The sequence below is a fragment of the Muscardinus avellanarius genome (assembly GCF_963383645.1).
Source record: "Muscardinus avellanarius genome assembly, chromosome: 1".
In the NCBI taxonomy this organism is placed as follows: Eukaryota; Metazoa; Chordata; class Mammalia; order Rodentia; family Gliridae; genus Muscardinus; species Muscardinus avellanarius.
This window is the reverse complement of record NC_137786.1, coordinates 36,046,871-36,062,818: the sequence shown is the minus strand read 5'-3', so window position 1 is coordinate 36,062,818 and position 15,948 is coordinate 36,046,871.

Sequence of the window (15,948 nt, the reverse complement as noted above, 5' to 3'; positions counted from 1 at the left end):
AATCATGTCGTTTTTGCCAATTTCACAACCTCCTCTGGCTTATCATGTTAGCCAGTATTGAATGTATGCAAACATTTCTAGTCATTTGATTATGTATCGCTTAAATTTATTCAGTGCATAGAAGGAACAGGTCTTAAAAACTTTAAATGCTTGCATCTAATCTCCCCCAACTTTATTATAAATGTTTTTAAAGAAAAAAGTGTATGGTGATCATGTTTATCTATTACTTAAATTCAGTAATTAACATTTGCCATATTTGCTTTCTCTACATTCATATATATGTGTGTATATATATATATAAAGATATAGTAATGCATATATATTTGTGTTTATATATGCTTTTTTACCTGAACCATTTGGATGTTGTAGACACAATTAATTAGCCCCAGATACTTCAAGCATCTCCTAAAAATAATGATAGTTCTCTTAAAAATCTCCTACAAATTCACTGTAAAATTAGTAATTCCCCAATATCTTAATACTATCCTATATTTAGATTTCCCCGTTTGTCCCCCAACTTCTTTTATAGATGGTTATTTCTTTTATTCTTGTTTTGGGATACTGGAGATGGAACCCAGGGACATTCTACCTCCGAGCTACACCCCTGGCCCTATTTTGTTTCTTTGTTTTGAAACAAGTTCTCACTAAGTTGCTGAAGGCCTAAGTAGCTGAGGTTGTCTGTGAACTTGTGACCCTCCTGTCTGGGATTACAAGCGTGCCACCACACCCAGCTTATAGATGGTTATTTCAAACCAGGATCCAATTAAAGTGGTACACATTGGATTTTGTTATAGCTCTTTAGTCACATATAACATTAATTTGGCAAAATGTGGAATAAATTGGTTCTTCTAAATAGTCAGCTTTTAATTTTTTTAGAAAATTAGCATTATCAAGTCTGTCTAAACATGTTTAATTTGTCTATGATCTCTGATTTATTTTTTCCTTAGTAATACCATAATAGGTATAAATGAGATTTAAGGTCTCCTCAGATAAAATTGATATCATTTATATGCTGATAAAATGATAAAATACACTGGCTGGACATGGTGGGACATGCCTATAATCCCAGTACTTTGGGAGCTGAGACAGGAGGATCTCAGGTTTGAGGCCAGTCTCAGCAAACTAAGAATCTCAGCAGCTTGTAAGTAGGGTTTAGATTGTAGCTCAGAGACAGAGCGCATCTGGGTTCAATCTCCAGTTCCACCTCGCCCTAAAAAAAGAAAACCCATAGCACCCATATTTGCCTTATTTTATCAAAAAATTAGAATTGGACTTGTAGTTCGGTTGTGGAGTGCTTGCCTAGCAAGCACGAAGCCCTTGGTTTAATCCCCATGCACTGGAAAAATTTTCTTTTTGGACATTTTTTGGCACTGATTATTTTCCCATTGTAAAAGAGCTAATTTTTTTTCATTATATTAGGATTGTTTTGGCAAATACAGTTAGCACTCAAGTAACCAGATGCTAATATAATCAGATGTCCTGATACCTGGCATAAGTGGTTACTCTAGTTTACGGTGACTTCAGTACCTCTGGACTCCTGCACTAAATTTAATACAGAAATCTTGATTCTTTTTGTCCAGGCCTTATTCTATTGAACTTCAAATTGGAAAGCTGTGTGAAGTTAAGAAGAGTCCATTTAAACATGAGTTAATACTTTATAACTTTGGGTGTGGTACTCTGGGGGACACTGACTTCACTTAGGCTCTCTGAATGCAGCATTCTATTCCTGATGTTAAGAGCAGAAGACTTATTTTTAAAGTTACAGATTGTATATAGAACTAAGTAATATCTATAAACTTGTGGGGTGGAGAAAACAAAAGGAGGAACCACTTAAATAGGCCCCTCTAAAAGTTGTTAATTTTATAATCTTTCCTTTTTTCATAAGTTATTGTGATTTCTTTTACTTACTGAGTTTTATTTTGGAGTTGTTTAAATAATGCACTTGTGTAAAATAGTATGATAAATGTAGTCTGTTGCAGTAAATTCTTTTTTAAGGTAGGATATTTGAAATGACAACTTTTGGCTAAGCGTGTCAAGGTTGCAACAGAATTTTCACAAATTTATTGTGTTTTGCAAATTCTTACTGATATTGAAGATGTAAGGAGAGTCAATGCAAATGATTTTTAATCTTTTTTATTATCTTTTCAACAATTTATATTTTTTGTGATTTTATGCAACCATATTTTTACTTTGTCTTGACAACTGAAAGATGTATAAGGTTTTTGCCAGAAATGTACTGTATACATAGTTTTAAATATAACAGATTTTACTGATATGTAAAAATTTTGCCATTAAAATTGATTTCTCACTGAGAGGATTTTTTCTACCAGTTTGGGACATATGGGAGCTTAATATATCATATCTAATTTAAAATAATTTCACTGAGATAAATATCATTGCTTTTACTTTGGTTATATTTTTTCTTAAAATGCTTTTGTAGTTTTTCAGAGTTTTAGATAATTTTATATAAAAATTTTCCCTTTTTCCCTCCCTGTGCTGCCCTTTTTGATCATGTAGTGATACCATCCACACTGAATTGATGCTTGGTGGCCTGTGGGTAGATGCAGAGCTCCACGGTCTGTGTTCCAATGGCACCTTTGGAATGAAAGAAAAATGTGTGTTGTGTATTTTTTTCCTTAACTCATCCCCCATCTCCCCACCTAAAATATAAATCTCACTTTCATTGTGAGTTCTCCTGAGATGATGAGTGAAAGTCCACATACAGCATAACTGTAAATTGGTGGTAGGGTAGAAATCAATCCTAGTAGTTCATGTATGTTTTGTTGGGAGTATAAAATTTCAAGTACCTTGATTTAGAGATGGCAAAATAAAGAAAAAGTTCATTTTTCATTTGTTACAATGTCTTTATTATTTAACCTCTGGGAAAAGAAAATGGGGAGGGGAGAGTAAGAACTTGTTCGGGGCTACCTTACTTAAGAGTGCACCTAAATATAAAATATACATTGTTTGACCAAATTTTAGTACTTCAAATATTGGGATCTCTGTCTCACACATCACATCTCATCACAATTAGTTGTGATGTTATCTAAAAATCAACCACCTAAAAGTCAAAATAGGTTACATTTATACATAATTAACATTGGATTTGGTAAGAATACAGTTACTGTTATAATTCAGTATTAAATCTTGTATCCACACAGCATTGTTAGGGAGGGCTTTTGTTAGACTGTTGGTTTTTTTTTTTTTTGGTGGTACTGGGGGTAGAACCCAGAGGCTTTCTACTTCCGGGCTATACTCCCAGACCTTTTTAAAAATATTTTATTTGGAAACAGGGTCTCACTAAGTTGCTGAGAGCCTCACTAAGTAGCTGAGGCTGGTTTCGAACCCGTGCGATCCTCCTGTCTCAGCCTCCCAAGCGTGGGGATTACAAGTGTGCGCCACCACGCCCGGCTTAGACTGTTGGTATTCTGAGTCTTTAAAACAAGAGAAAACAATGCTTAAAGAGTTGTGTGTAGCATATAGGGTTGTTGTTGCAAGGAAATTATTGCTCTAGGTATTACTGTGTATACATTTGTACAAGAAATTGTCTTATTTGAAAAATCATTTTCTACGGAACTGTCCTATTTATTATAAATGAATAAACTATTGTAAATGACAAGTATTAACTGATAAATTTAGAGAGTTTTTAATAACTTTGAAGGTGTTCAGAAGAAAACATAGAAAATATTAAATAGATCAGAAGGTTAATAAGGATCATAGACCAAAGTAAGAAAAAAGTGGTGAATGAAGTGTAAAAACTTCAAGGGAGGAAACCTTTACCAGAGTAGAGGGGATCCAGGTTATATTACTTGAAAGATTTAGAAAACCCCTAGAAAAGGGACCCAGTCTTAAGCACCATTTAATTGTTCTCTCTTCAAACTATTTCCTCATTTGGCCACTGTGAACCAAGTGCTACAAATGTGACCATGAAGCATCCCCTAAGAATCTTGTTAGGGGATACAGGAAAGTGCACAAATCATGAATATTTGGCTTAAAGAATTTTTTAGAGTGTATAGTGAATATGGCTTTGTAAACCTCTTACCCAGGTTAAGAAACATTGCTGCTACCTTACTATCTTATGAGAAGTCATCAGTTATCACATATGCCCTGTTCCATAGGTGACACAGACTGACCCTGGTTCCAGAACTTCACAAGGGTATGAATGTCAGTAGTGGGGTGTCACCGGAGACCTCAGAGGCTAGTTATCACAAGCATGTACATTTGGAAAATATTGGTTAATTTGTACAGCGTGTACAAATATTGGTGCATTTATCAAACTAAAGACATCTGGTTTTATTACCACTGATCTCATTAAGAAGTTAGCAAGATCATTATGGTGAGTACAGTATTTCCAAATTCAAAATTTTTGCTTGCAATTTTGATTTTGATTTTTTTTTTTTTTTTGTCCTGGGGATTGAGTCCAGAGGCATTCTACCTCCAAGCTTCACTCCCCCTCAGCCAATTTTATTTCTTATTTGGAAATAAAGTCTCACTAGGTTGCTGAAAGCCCTTTAAATTGTGAGATTTTGAACCTGCAATCCTTCTGTCTCAGCCTTCTAAGTACTGGAAATATGCATCACCATCCCCAGCTGCAATTTTGAGTTTTATCATTAGTCACAAACACCAGTTATTTTTCTTGCTCATTTTCAGGAAATGGATTGTCAAACATTAAAGTCCCAATAACCAGTTTGTAAGTTCTAAATAAAAGTTGTGTTCCCCACACAAAAAAATCTGATTCAATTTATAATGTAGCCTCAAAAGTGCTTTTCTTTGAAACATCAGAAAGAATATTAAGTGTACTTGCTAACTACTCAGAAGGGTGAGGCAGGAGGATCACTGGGTCCACCATTTTGAGACCAGTCAGGGCAACATAGACCCCATCCCCTCTTAAAATGTATTTAAGGGCCAGGTGTGGTGGCGCGTGCTTGTAATCCCAGCACTTGGGAGGCTGAGACAGGAGGATCACACAGTTTCAAAGCCAGCCTCAGCTACTTAGTGAGGCTCTCAGCAACTTAGACCCTGTTTCCAAATAAAAATATAAAATAAGGAGGTAGTAAGCCCCTGGGTTCCACCCCCAGTACTGCAAAAAAAAAAAAATGTAATTAAGGGCTGTATACCACAACATGGTGGTGCATTCTTGGAATCCTACTACTTGGGAGGCTGAGACAGGAGGATTGCAGGTTTGAGGCTAGTCTCAGCAATTTAGTGAGAATTAATTTCAAAAATAAAATAGAAGCTGGGCGTGGTGGCCCACGCTTGTAATCCAGCATTTGGGAGGCTAAAACAGAAGGATCGCCGTTCGTGGACAGCCTCAGCTACTTAGGCTCTCCATAGCTCAGTGAGACCCTTTTTCAAAATCAAGAATAAAAAGTAGGGCTGGAGGTGTAGCTCAGAAGTAGAATGCCCCTGAGTTCAATCCCTAACACCATGCACACACACACACACACACACACACACACACACACACACACACACCTTAGAGATAGACTGCCCTTGGGTTCAATCTCCAGTACCAAAAAGTAATGATGATAATATCTCCTTCTTCATCAGGAATATACATGAGTGATGTCTCTCATTTTTCTTACCATGAGTATATGGTGGTGAAGAATATAATGAATATCAGTATAGTTTGATATCATTTAACCTTAATTTCTGCTGAGGTGCTAGTGGTTTGGGCCACCTTTTATTTATTTTTTGCAGTACCTAGAATAGAACCAAGGGGCATTGTACCTCCAAGCTATACACTCGGCCCTATTTTGTTATTCTTTAGTTTGAAATAGGGTCTCTCAGAGTTGCAAAGGGCCTCGCTAAGTAGCAGACTCTTTGTGAACTGTGTGATCCTACAGTCCTGGCCCCACCATTCTTATTAACCATCAGTGCAAATGTCAACATCGTGAAAACAGCACATTACTTTGTCTCCTTTCTTCTTTTCTCTTTCTTTCTTTCTTTCTTTCTTTCTTTCTTTCTTTCTTTCTTTCTTTCTTTCTTTCGGGGGTGGTGGTGGTGGTGGTACTGGGGGTGGAACCCAGGGGCTTTTCTACCTCTGGGCTATACTCTCAGATCTATTTTTTTTTTTTTTTTTGGTGGTGGTGGTACTGGGGTTCCTGGAAACCCTTTTAGCTCTGGGCTACACTCCCAGACCTATTTTATATATATTTTTGAAAACAGGGTCTCTTAGGCCAGCAAGGCTGGCTTCAAACCAGCGTGATCCTCCTGTCTCCGCCTCCCAAGCGCGTGAATTACAAGCCTGTGCCACCACGCCTGGTTCCCAGACCTATTTTTATACTTTATTTGGAAACAAGGTCTCACTAAGTTGCTGAGAGCCTCATTAATTAGCTGAGGCTGGCTTTGAACCTGTGAGATCCTGTCTCAGCCTCCCAAACGCTGGAATTACAAGCGTGCGCCACCATGCGCGGCCACATTAATGTATTTCTAAAAGTATGAAAATATTTTGGCTTTTGAAAGCTTTTGCGACCTCAGGGATTTGAGGGTCACTCTTCAAGAATCATTTGTTCACATCAGTAGTTCTCAAAGGGGCAGAGGTTGGGGAAGGACCCCCCCCCACCCCAGGAATATTTGACATTTCCTGGGGAAACAATTTTGTTGTCATAACTGGCGATGGTGTCAGCCAAGCTACAGGCATCTAGTGGGAAGAGGCCAGGGATGCTATTAAACGCCCTATAACCCCTCCTCCCAGTTCGAAACGTCCACGTGTGCTGAAGGTTTGTGAACAAGACTTGTCCGCAGAAGTGAGTCTTCTTTTGCACAATATAACTATATGGCAAGTTAACCTAAAATTTTCAATTTCTAAAACATATACCTGTGTTCACATATGCCTACTTATTTTCAAGACATGACCCATAGCTACTTTAAGGTTTTCTCTCTTCTGGGTCCAACTCACTTGTTAATTACCACTGCAGCCTCCAGTTAAGCCAAGAATGCTCACTGATGAGCCCTACCAGAAATTTTTTCAACCAATTTTTTTTTTTCTTCTGGCCTGTGACTCTCTCCCTTATCGGCTAGAGTGTACAGCCCTTTAGTACAGGACCATATCTTAACCTACTAAATAGCACTGAGAATCTTCCCAGGCCTGGCTTCACCTGCAGTACATCTGGACGGTATGGTGAGGCCCAGCGGCCGCTCCTCAGACTGCGCAGCCGCATTTTCCCGCGCTCCTGCATGCGGGGCCACGGGCGCCACGCTCCGGGCTGCAGCTAGAGGGCGCGCCCAGCAGCGCGCGGTTCTGACTACAAGTCCCAAAAGGCATCGCGGTGGGGCCGCCCGGAGGCTTCTGGGATTTGTGGTCCCAGAAAAGACATCGGCGGAAGAGAAAGATTCAGACGGTCTTCTCCTCTCTGCTAGCTTCTCTGGACCTCGCGGCCATCCTGAGGCATCTCAGCCTGTTGTGTAGGGACCAGGGAGTAAAGGCCGGCAGGTGAGCAGCCCGGCGCTGTAGCTTCCGCTTCCGGAGGGCAAAGGGCAGGCGGAATGTAAACACGGGACTGCGGGAGTGACTCCTACCGGCGCTGGCAGCTGCACGGTGGAGGCTGCGGAGGAGGAGGAGGACCCGGCGAGTGGAGGTTGCAGGAGCCCGGGAGGGAGCTTCAGCAGTCAGAGGTGCGGCAGAGCGGGCGCTGAAGGTCGGTCTCAGGGTCGGGAGTCCGGCCGGGCCGCCCCCCGCCGCCTTGTTCGTGCGGCTTTGACCTTCCCGGCCCAGGGCGGGCGGGCGGCGCCGGCGTCTGCAGCCTCCAGGTACCCGGCTGCGGCCGCTCTAGTGCCGCTCCAAGGCATCCTTTAGGAGCGTCGTCTTTAACAACATACTAGAGTCGGCCGAGAAAGAGCGCAAGTAGCCACTGCTGGTCTCTAGCTTCCGATGGCAGTTTTGGATAAATCGTTTCTCACCTCCCGATACCTCTCTTTACCCAGAAGGATGCTCTTGTGATCTCCAGACTGTGTCCATCTAGTGGTTTGTCAAGTCTTGTTCTCGGAAGCAAGCTCCCTCATGCTTGCGACTGAGTAAAATGTCATGCGGTCAGCTTGACATGCCGAGCGCCTGCTACGAGGATCATTGTGCCAATACCGGGATTTAAAATACATCGTCAGTGTTTAGAATTTTTATGGCACTCATTAAATATAAATTTGATTTGTATACTTGGGGTTGAACCCAGAGCTACCCCTAGCTACATCCCTATCCCTTTTTCTTTTTCTTTCCTTTTTCTTTTATCTTTTCTTTTCTTTTTCAGTACTGGGGATGGAACCCAGGGTTATTTTACCTCCGAGCTACACTCCTCTTTTATTATTCTTTATTTTGAAACAGGGTCTCACTGAGTTGCAAAGGGCCTCACTAAGTAGCTGAGGCTGTTCTCCAACCAAGATCTTCCTGTCTCAGCCTCCCAAATGTTGGGATTACAAACGTGTGCCACCACACCCGGCTAGTTTTATTTTGAAACAGGATCTTGCTAAGTTGCTCAGGGTCTTGCTAAAAAAAAAAAAAAACAAAAACAAAAAAAACAACAACAACAAAAACTGGCATGAACCTGCTATCCTTCCAAGTGCTGAGTTTACAGGCATTCACCACCACGCCTGGCTAACTATATAATTGTTTTAAATGTTGAATTTGCCTGGTTTCATGAGTTTAACATAAAATCGGTATGATTGTGTATTCATGTGGTTTCTATACTGCTGAAAAAAACCGTTAATTTTAGGCTTAAACATTTAACTATAGATCTAGGAAAGCCTAATAAGGCTTTTAAATTTTGTATTCAAAAAGCCTTCGTGGGTGATAAACTCATACTATTTAAGGTATCGTAAAAAAAAAAAACCCAGCCTAAATGAGATAGAGTTGACATATAATTCACCCATTTAAAGCATACATTTCAGTGACTTAGTATTGTTTGCAGAGTTGTGCTACCATCAAAATTAATTTTAGAACATTTTAATCACATAAAAACCTCTAATAAGTGGACTGGAGAACATTATGCTAAGGGAGATTAGTCAGTTACAAAAAGTAAAAACTCGAGTGCTCTCCCTCACATGCAGAAGCTGGGGAGAAAAACGGTCATAGGAGGAAGCCTAAAGAAGGAGAAACTATAGATGAGTAAATAAGGCCACCTAACTAAGGAGCATGGGAGCGAGGAAGAGGGAAATTCCATAGTATACATGATATACATTCACAAACATATCAAAGCCAATCACTAAGCCAGAAATGAGAAGGAGGGGTGGGAATTGGGGAAGAACTGAATAAGTAATGTGCGCATGTGTGCCTCTACCATCTTATACTCCATTAAGATGTATGACTACACCAATTTTAAAAAAAAGGATCTCTAAAACTGTTAATAGACATTCTCTATCCTCTTCCCCAGAACCATTTAAAATATTCTAATCAACTCCCAGCATTGTTTTCTTGGGGAGGGGTAGTATTTGGCATATGTTCTAGGATATGCCCCTTCTTTTAAGCCTGATTAACTTTTATTCTTTAAAGCTAAAAGTCCTCCATAAAGCCTCAGTTGTCCTTTCTTTGACATCATAGCAGCTTTTGATTACTTCCAACTCTACTCTTTTTTATTTTTTTTGAGGTACTGGAGATGGAACCCAGGGGCATTCTACTTCCCAGCTAAACCTTCAGCCCTATTTTCTTCTTTATTTTATAACGGGGTCTCACTGAGTTGCAGAGTGGCTCACTAAGTAGCTGAGGCTGTCCGCAAACCGAGATCCTTCTGTCTCAGCTTCTCAAAGGCTGGGATTTCAAGCGTGCACCACCATGCCTGGATTTTGACTGTATTCTTGTCTTTAGAGTTTTGAAGAAAATACAAACTGTGCCAATGGCCTAGGTAACATATTCATAGTTTTTTTTGGTGTGTGTGTCATATTGGGGATTGAACCCAAGAACATTCTACCTCTGAGTTATACCCCAGCCCTATTTATATTTTATTTTATTTTATTTTATTTGTTGCAGTATGGGATGGAACCTAGGGGCACTCTACCTCTGAGCTACACCCCCAGCCCTAATTTTTTTTTTAATCTTTATCTGAAACAGTGTCTCACTGAGTTGTAAAGGGCCTCACTAAGTAGTAGCTAAGGCTATCCTCAAACCCCAATTCTCTCGTCTCAGCCTCCAAAATGCTGGGATTACAAGCGTGCACCACCACGCCTGGCTTCCCAGCCCTATTTTTTAATCTTTATTTTGAAATAGGGTCTCACTAAGTTGAAGAGGGCCACACTAAGTAGCTAAGGTTGTCTGTGAACTTGTGATCCTCCTGTCTCAGCCTCCCCAGTACTGGGATTACAAGCATGTGCTACCATGCCCTGCTCACATTCATAGTTGTAAACCTCAATAGGCCCTTCAGAACTGCTTGCTATTTTTACACATCCCTTATTGTTGCATTTTTCATTATCTCCACAGTGACTTTTTTTTTTCATTTTTTCTCAAGTTATCAAGTCCATTTATTTTTCCTTTGAACCAGATAACTATTTCTTCTTTCTCTAATGTGAAGCCTGGGGACACAAAAATCCCTCACTTCGTCCCCTTGACCTCTTAACTTGCTTATATGTTTCATCCAGTATTAACTACTTTTTTGTCTACAAGGAATATATTTTTGTCCCTCTCTTCAAGTGAAACTTGTTAATTTCTTGTGTCACTAGGCATCCTGTACCCCGCCAGCTTTATTCTATCTTAACCTGGATGCCTCTGATCTCAAGGAATTTTTTTTTTTTTTTTGTACTGGGATTCCTGGAAACCCTTCTACCTCCGGGTTACACTCCCAGACCTATTTTATTATTATTTTTTTTATTTGGAAACAGGGGCTCTTAAGCCAGCGAGGCTGGCTTTGAACCAGCGCAATCCTCCTGTCTCCACCTCCCAAGTGCGGGGATGACAAGTGTGCGCCACCACGCCCGGCCTGATCTTGAGGAATTTGTAAGGGAGAGTGGCACAAACACTGGAAGCAACAGGGTCTGTGGTGAAAGATTTCCATACCTTGTTCAGAAACATGTCCTCAGTTGAATCAGTGGGTTGGAAGATGAGGAGAGTAGTGGGAGTGTGAATGACCTGTTTATTTAGAAAAAATACATGTGAGTCTCCTGTTTTTCTCTATTCCTCATCCTATCCCCTGCTCCTAATAATCAACAGACTTGACTGATTGTTTTTAATGTAATTTGCCTTCAGTAAATACACTAGGTTTATGTTACTGTTAATACAGATATGACACAGCCTAGTGCCCCACATTCCTAATATAGAAAGAATGTTCCACTTGGGATCTTGAAGGCAGAAAATTTAGTCCTCCTTCCTATTAACTTTAGGTAAAAATACAAATAATTTTTTTTTTTTTTTTGCAGTACTGGGGATGGAACCCAGGGGGATTCTACCTCCACATTGCACCCCCCATCCCTCTTTATTTTTTTTAAATACAGGGTGTCACTGAGTTGCAAAAGGCCTCACTAAGTAGCTGAGGCTGTCCTCGAACCATGATCCTTCTGTCTCAGCCTCTCAAATGCTGGGATTACAAGCGTGTGCCACTATGCCCAACTTAATTTTCGTATCCCTTCTCCTCCTCCTCCTCCTCCTCCTCCTCCTCCTCCTCCCCCTCCCCCTCCTCCTTCTTCTTCTTCTTCCTGTACTGGGGATTGAACCCAGTGGCATTCTACTTCTGAGCTACAACCCAGCATAATTTTATTTTGAAATAAGGTCTCGTCTCACTAAGATGCTGAGGGTTTCCTTGAACCGGTGGTCCTCCTGTCTAAGCCTTCTGAGTGCTGTAATTATAGGTGTGTGTCGCTGTACTCAGCCCTTCTTAACTTCTCTTACCCTACTATCTTGTGAGGCCTCCTTAAACCGCCATTCTTTCAGATGGTCCTCACTTTGTGCCTCTGGACTTGTGATCTCTAGTAACCATAATTCTGTTTTCAGCCATTTCTTGGTTCTTCCCCTAGGAGATGTATAGACATCTTCAAACATTGGAAATGAATTCTATATTATGAGGGGTCTGGGAAGAGAGCTTATTTTAACCTAATTTCTTAGTATAGTTTAAAATCTATTGCTTCTCTAGATTTTTTTTTGTTTTGTTTTGTTTTGTTTTGTTTTGTGGGTCTAGGGTTGGAACCCAAGGCCATTCTACCTCGGAGCTACACCCCCTGCCCTAGTTTTTTATTCTTTATTTTGAAACAGGGTCTCACTAAGTTGCGGAGGGCCTCACTAAGTAGCTGAATCTGTCCGTGAACAGTGATCCTCCGGTCTCAGCCTCCCGAATGCTGGGATTACAAGTGTGCATCACCATGCCCGGCTCTAGATTTTTCTAAAAATTATTGTTCCACTGGGTCTGGTGATGCACAATTATAATCCCAGTACTTGGGAGGCTGAGATAAGAAGATCACAGCATTGTTCCCTCACTACTTAGTGAGGCCCTCTGCAACATAGTGAGACCCTGTTTAAAAAATAAAGAATGAGACTTCCGGGAAGATGGCAAAGGAGAAAAGCGGGGCTTATGAGCCCCGCTAACAACCAGTCTGTATTAGCACGAAATCAGCGCCTTTCATAGCCAGAAAGCACCGTCAGCAGAGAAACAAAAAATGTAATTACAAGGGACAGAGAAAAAGAGGGCTGGAAAAACTAGACACCAGAAAGAAATCAGACCGCAGTGCTGCAGCCGGAGCCGCAGCGCGAAGTGGCAGGCACCATTTCCCCTTGCAGCACCAGGCCCCAGAGAGGAGGGGGACTCATAATGGAGCCCAGAGCCACAGAGGAGATACGCCAGCCTCACAGCTGAAGATGCATCAGCAGCGCCTTACTGCTGGCGGCAGCGGCGACTTCACCAGACGGCACCAGACCAACACACTCAACAGCCCACCAGGCTCCAGAGAGGAGTGGTGGGCAGGGAGCCGAGGTGAGCCGCCGCGGATCAGCTGGGAGGAATAAAGCAGATTTCTCAGCGCAGGGAGCATCTAAAGCTCCCAGAGGCTGGGCTCAGCACACCCTGCAGGGACTCAGAGCGGAGCTCAAAAACAGAAAAGAAATATGCCAGCCTCATGGCCCAGGGCGTAGCAGCAGCGTCATATTGCCACCGGCGGCAGCAGCAGCAAATTCACCGAGTCCAATACAACTCCATCTGCTCACTCAACAACAGTGAGTCAAATTGTGGCCCCTAGAGGAGAAATCCCAGTACTGTACTCCCAGGGACTTGACCCAGTGCGGGAGTTGCGGTGGCAGAGATATCACACCATAGGAGAACGCCCAACCTGGCACCCCCCTATGGTCTAAAGCAGCCTCGATTGACTCCCTGGGTCTGAGACTGCGATACAACCCAGTAAAGGAGTAGTGGGGACTGAGATACCACAGACTTGATATCCAGAGAACCTTAAGTGAAGTCGCAGTGACCCAAGGGAAGAACCCAGAGAAGGCACAAACTTCCGAAATCATGGGAAAGAGGAATAACAGTGGAGCAATGAATGCCCACAACCCCACAACATCAGAACCTGATAAAACAGAAATTCAGAGATTTCTAGAAGATCAAATCAAGAAAATAACTGTAGAAATAATAGAGATGTTTCATAAAGAATTCAGAGAGAGCCAAAAAGAGATAAAGGATGCAATTAATGAAGTAAAGGCCTCAATTCAAAGTACAAACAACCGATTAGACCACATGGAGAATAGAATTTCGCTCTTAGAAGATGATCATTCAAAAAATGAATGCATAATTTCTAATTTAGAAAAAAAATATCCGACAGCAGGAATCTGACATTGAAGAAATATGGGCCCATTTTAAGAGAGCTAACATAAGAATAATTGGAATAGAGGAGGGAAAGAAGGTGAAACCAAAGGGATCAACAGTCTCTTCAAGGAAGTAATAGCAGAAAATTTTCCAAACGTAGAGCAAAAGGTCGATACACAGGTCCAGGAAACTTATAGAACTCCCTTTAGACAGTATCAGAGAAGAGGATCCCCATGCCACATAATTGTCGAAATGACCACTGTGGAAGCCAAGTAGAGAATCTTAAAGGCAACAAAAACAAAGGGCCAAGTGGAAGCCAAGCAGAGAATCTTAAAGGCAACAAAAACAAAGGGCCAAGTGACATTCAGAGGCAAACCAATTAGAATCACTCCAGACTTCCCAAACCAAGTCATGAGAGCCAGAAGGGCTTGGAGTAACATATTCCAAACTCTGAAAGAAAACAACTTCCAGCCAAAATTTTCTACCCAGCAAAACTCTATCAAATTAGATGGGGAAATAAGAAGCTTCCATGACAAACAGAAACTGAAGGAATTTATGTCTTCAAAACCAGCGCTAGAGAAAATACTCAAAGAGATTAACTACAAAGAAGAAATAGGTAACACACACCAGAACCAGAGAAACAAGAGTTTCCATCCAACAGACAACTAAGATTGGTTATCTGTGGAGGTTCATTATTTATGTTAGTCTTTACCTATCTCTAAATTGTATTGTTTCCTTTTATTTTTGCTAATTTTTAGGATTTCTAGTTGGAATATTAATATACCTTCAGATATAGCATTTGGAAATATTTTATCCCATTCTATCAGTAACTGTTAACTCTGTTTACATTGTCTTTGGATATACAATATTTTTTTATTTTTTAGGGAGTTTGTTTACCCTTCTGTTGCCTGTGCCATTGAAATCATATCCAAGAAATCACTGCCAATTTCAATGTCATGAGGTTTTATGACCCAGATTTTTTTCTAAAAGTTTATAGTCTTAAGATTTATATTTAGGTCTTTTATCTATTTTGAGTTAATATTTGTATATGTGTTAGGTAAGGGTCCAATTTTACTCTTTTTCATGTAATTATTATTTTTCGACAGTATTTAGTGAAAAGATTAGTATTTCCTCCACCAAATGTTCATGGAAACCTTGTCAAAAATAACTTGACAATATATGGAAGAATTTATCTCAAGGCTTTTATTTAACTCCAGTGGTTTATATATCTGCCTTTAGAACAGTACTATACTGTTTCAATTATTGTAGCTTTATATGGTTTGAAATCAGAAAATATACATCTTCTAGCTTTGTTCTTCTTCGAGATTGTTTTGGGTATCTAGAGTCCATATTCCATATCAGGATAGATTTTTTCTGAAAAATAAATAAATAAATAAATAAATAAATGTATGATAGTTTCACCTAAAAAAAAAAGAAAAAATATTCTTTGGTAAGAAAGAAAGCAAAAAGAAATATTGAAATGTTATCTTTAAGCCATCAAAAGCTTGGTATCAGACAAATGAAACTGTTATGTGAGATTATCATAGTTAATATTGGATAAATTGCTATAAAACTAGATGTCAACCACTAAGCCAAGCATGGGAAGGAGGGATGGGGAGGGAACAGGGTGGGGATCGGGTAGGGGCTAACTGGGCGATGTGTGCATGTATGTATACAAAAGTATTTTCTTTATACCATTATGATGTATGAATACAGTGCACCAATAAAAAAAAATTAAAAAAAAAGAATGAAAAATAATAATGCTGGTGATGTAGCTCTGTGGTAGAATGCCCCTGGGTTCAATTCCAAGTACTGCAATAAAAAATAAATAAAAATAAATAAATAGTAAAAAATAAAGATTCTTTTTAATTTGAAGTTGCGGAGGGCCTTACTAAGTAGCTGAGCCTGTCTGTGAGCCACAATCCTCCAGTCACAGCCTCCTGCATGCTGGGATTACAAGCGTGCATCACCATGCCTGGCTGAAGTATTATTTCACAATGTTTTTCACCATTGCCTTATTTATTTTTTATTTTTTATTTTTATTTTTGCAGTAATGGAGACGGAACCCAGGGGAATTCTTCCTCCAAGCTACACCCCTAGCCCTATTTTTTATTCTTTTATTTTAAAACAGAGTCTCACTGAGTTGCAAAGGACCTAAGTAGCTGAGGCTGTTATCAAACCACAATCCTCCTGTCTCAGCCTCTCAAATGTTGGATTATAAGCATGCGCCACCTTGCCCAGCTTA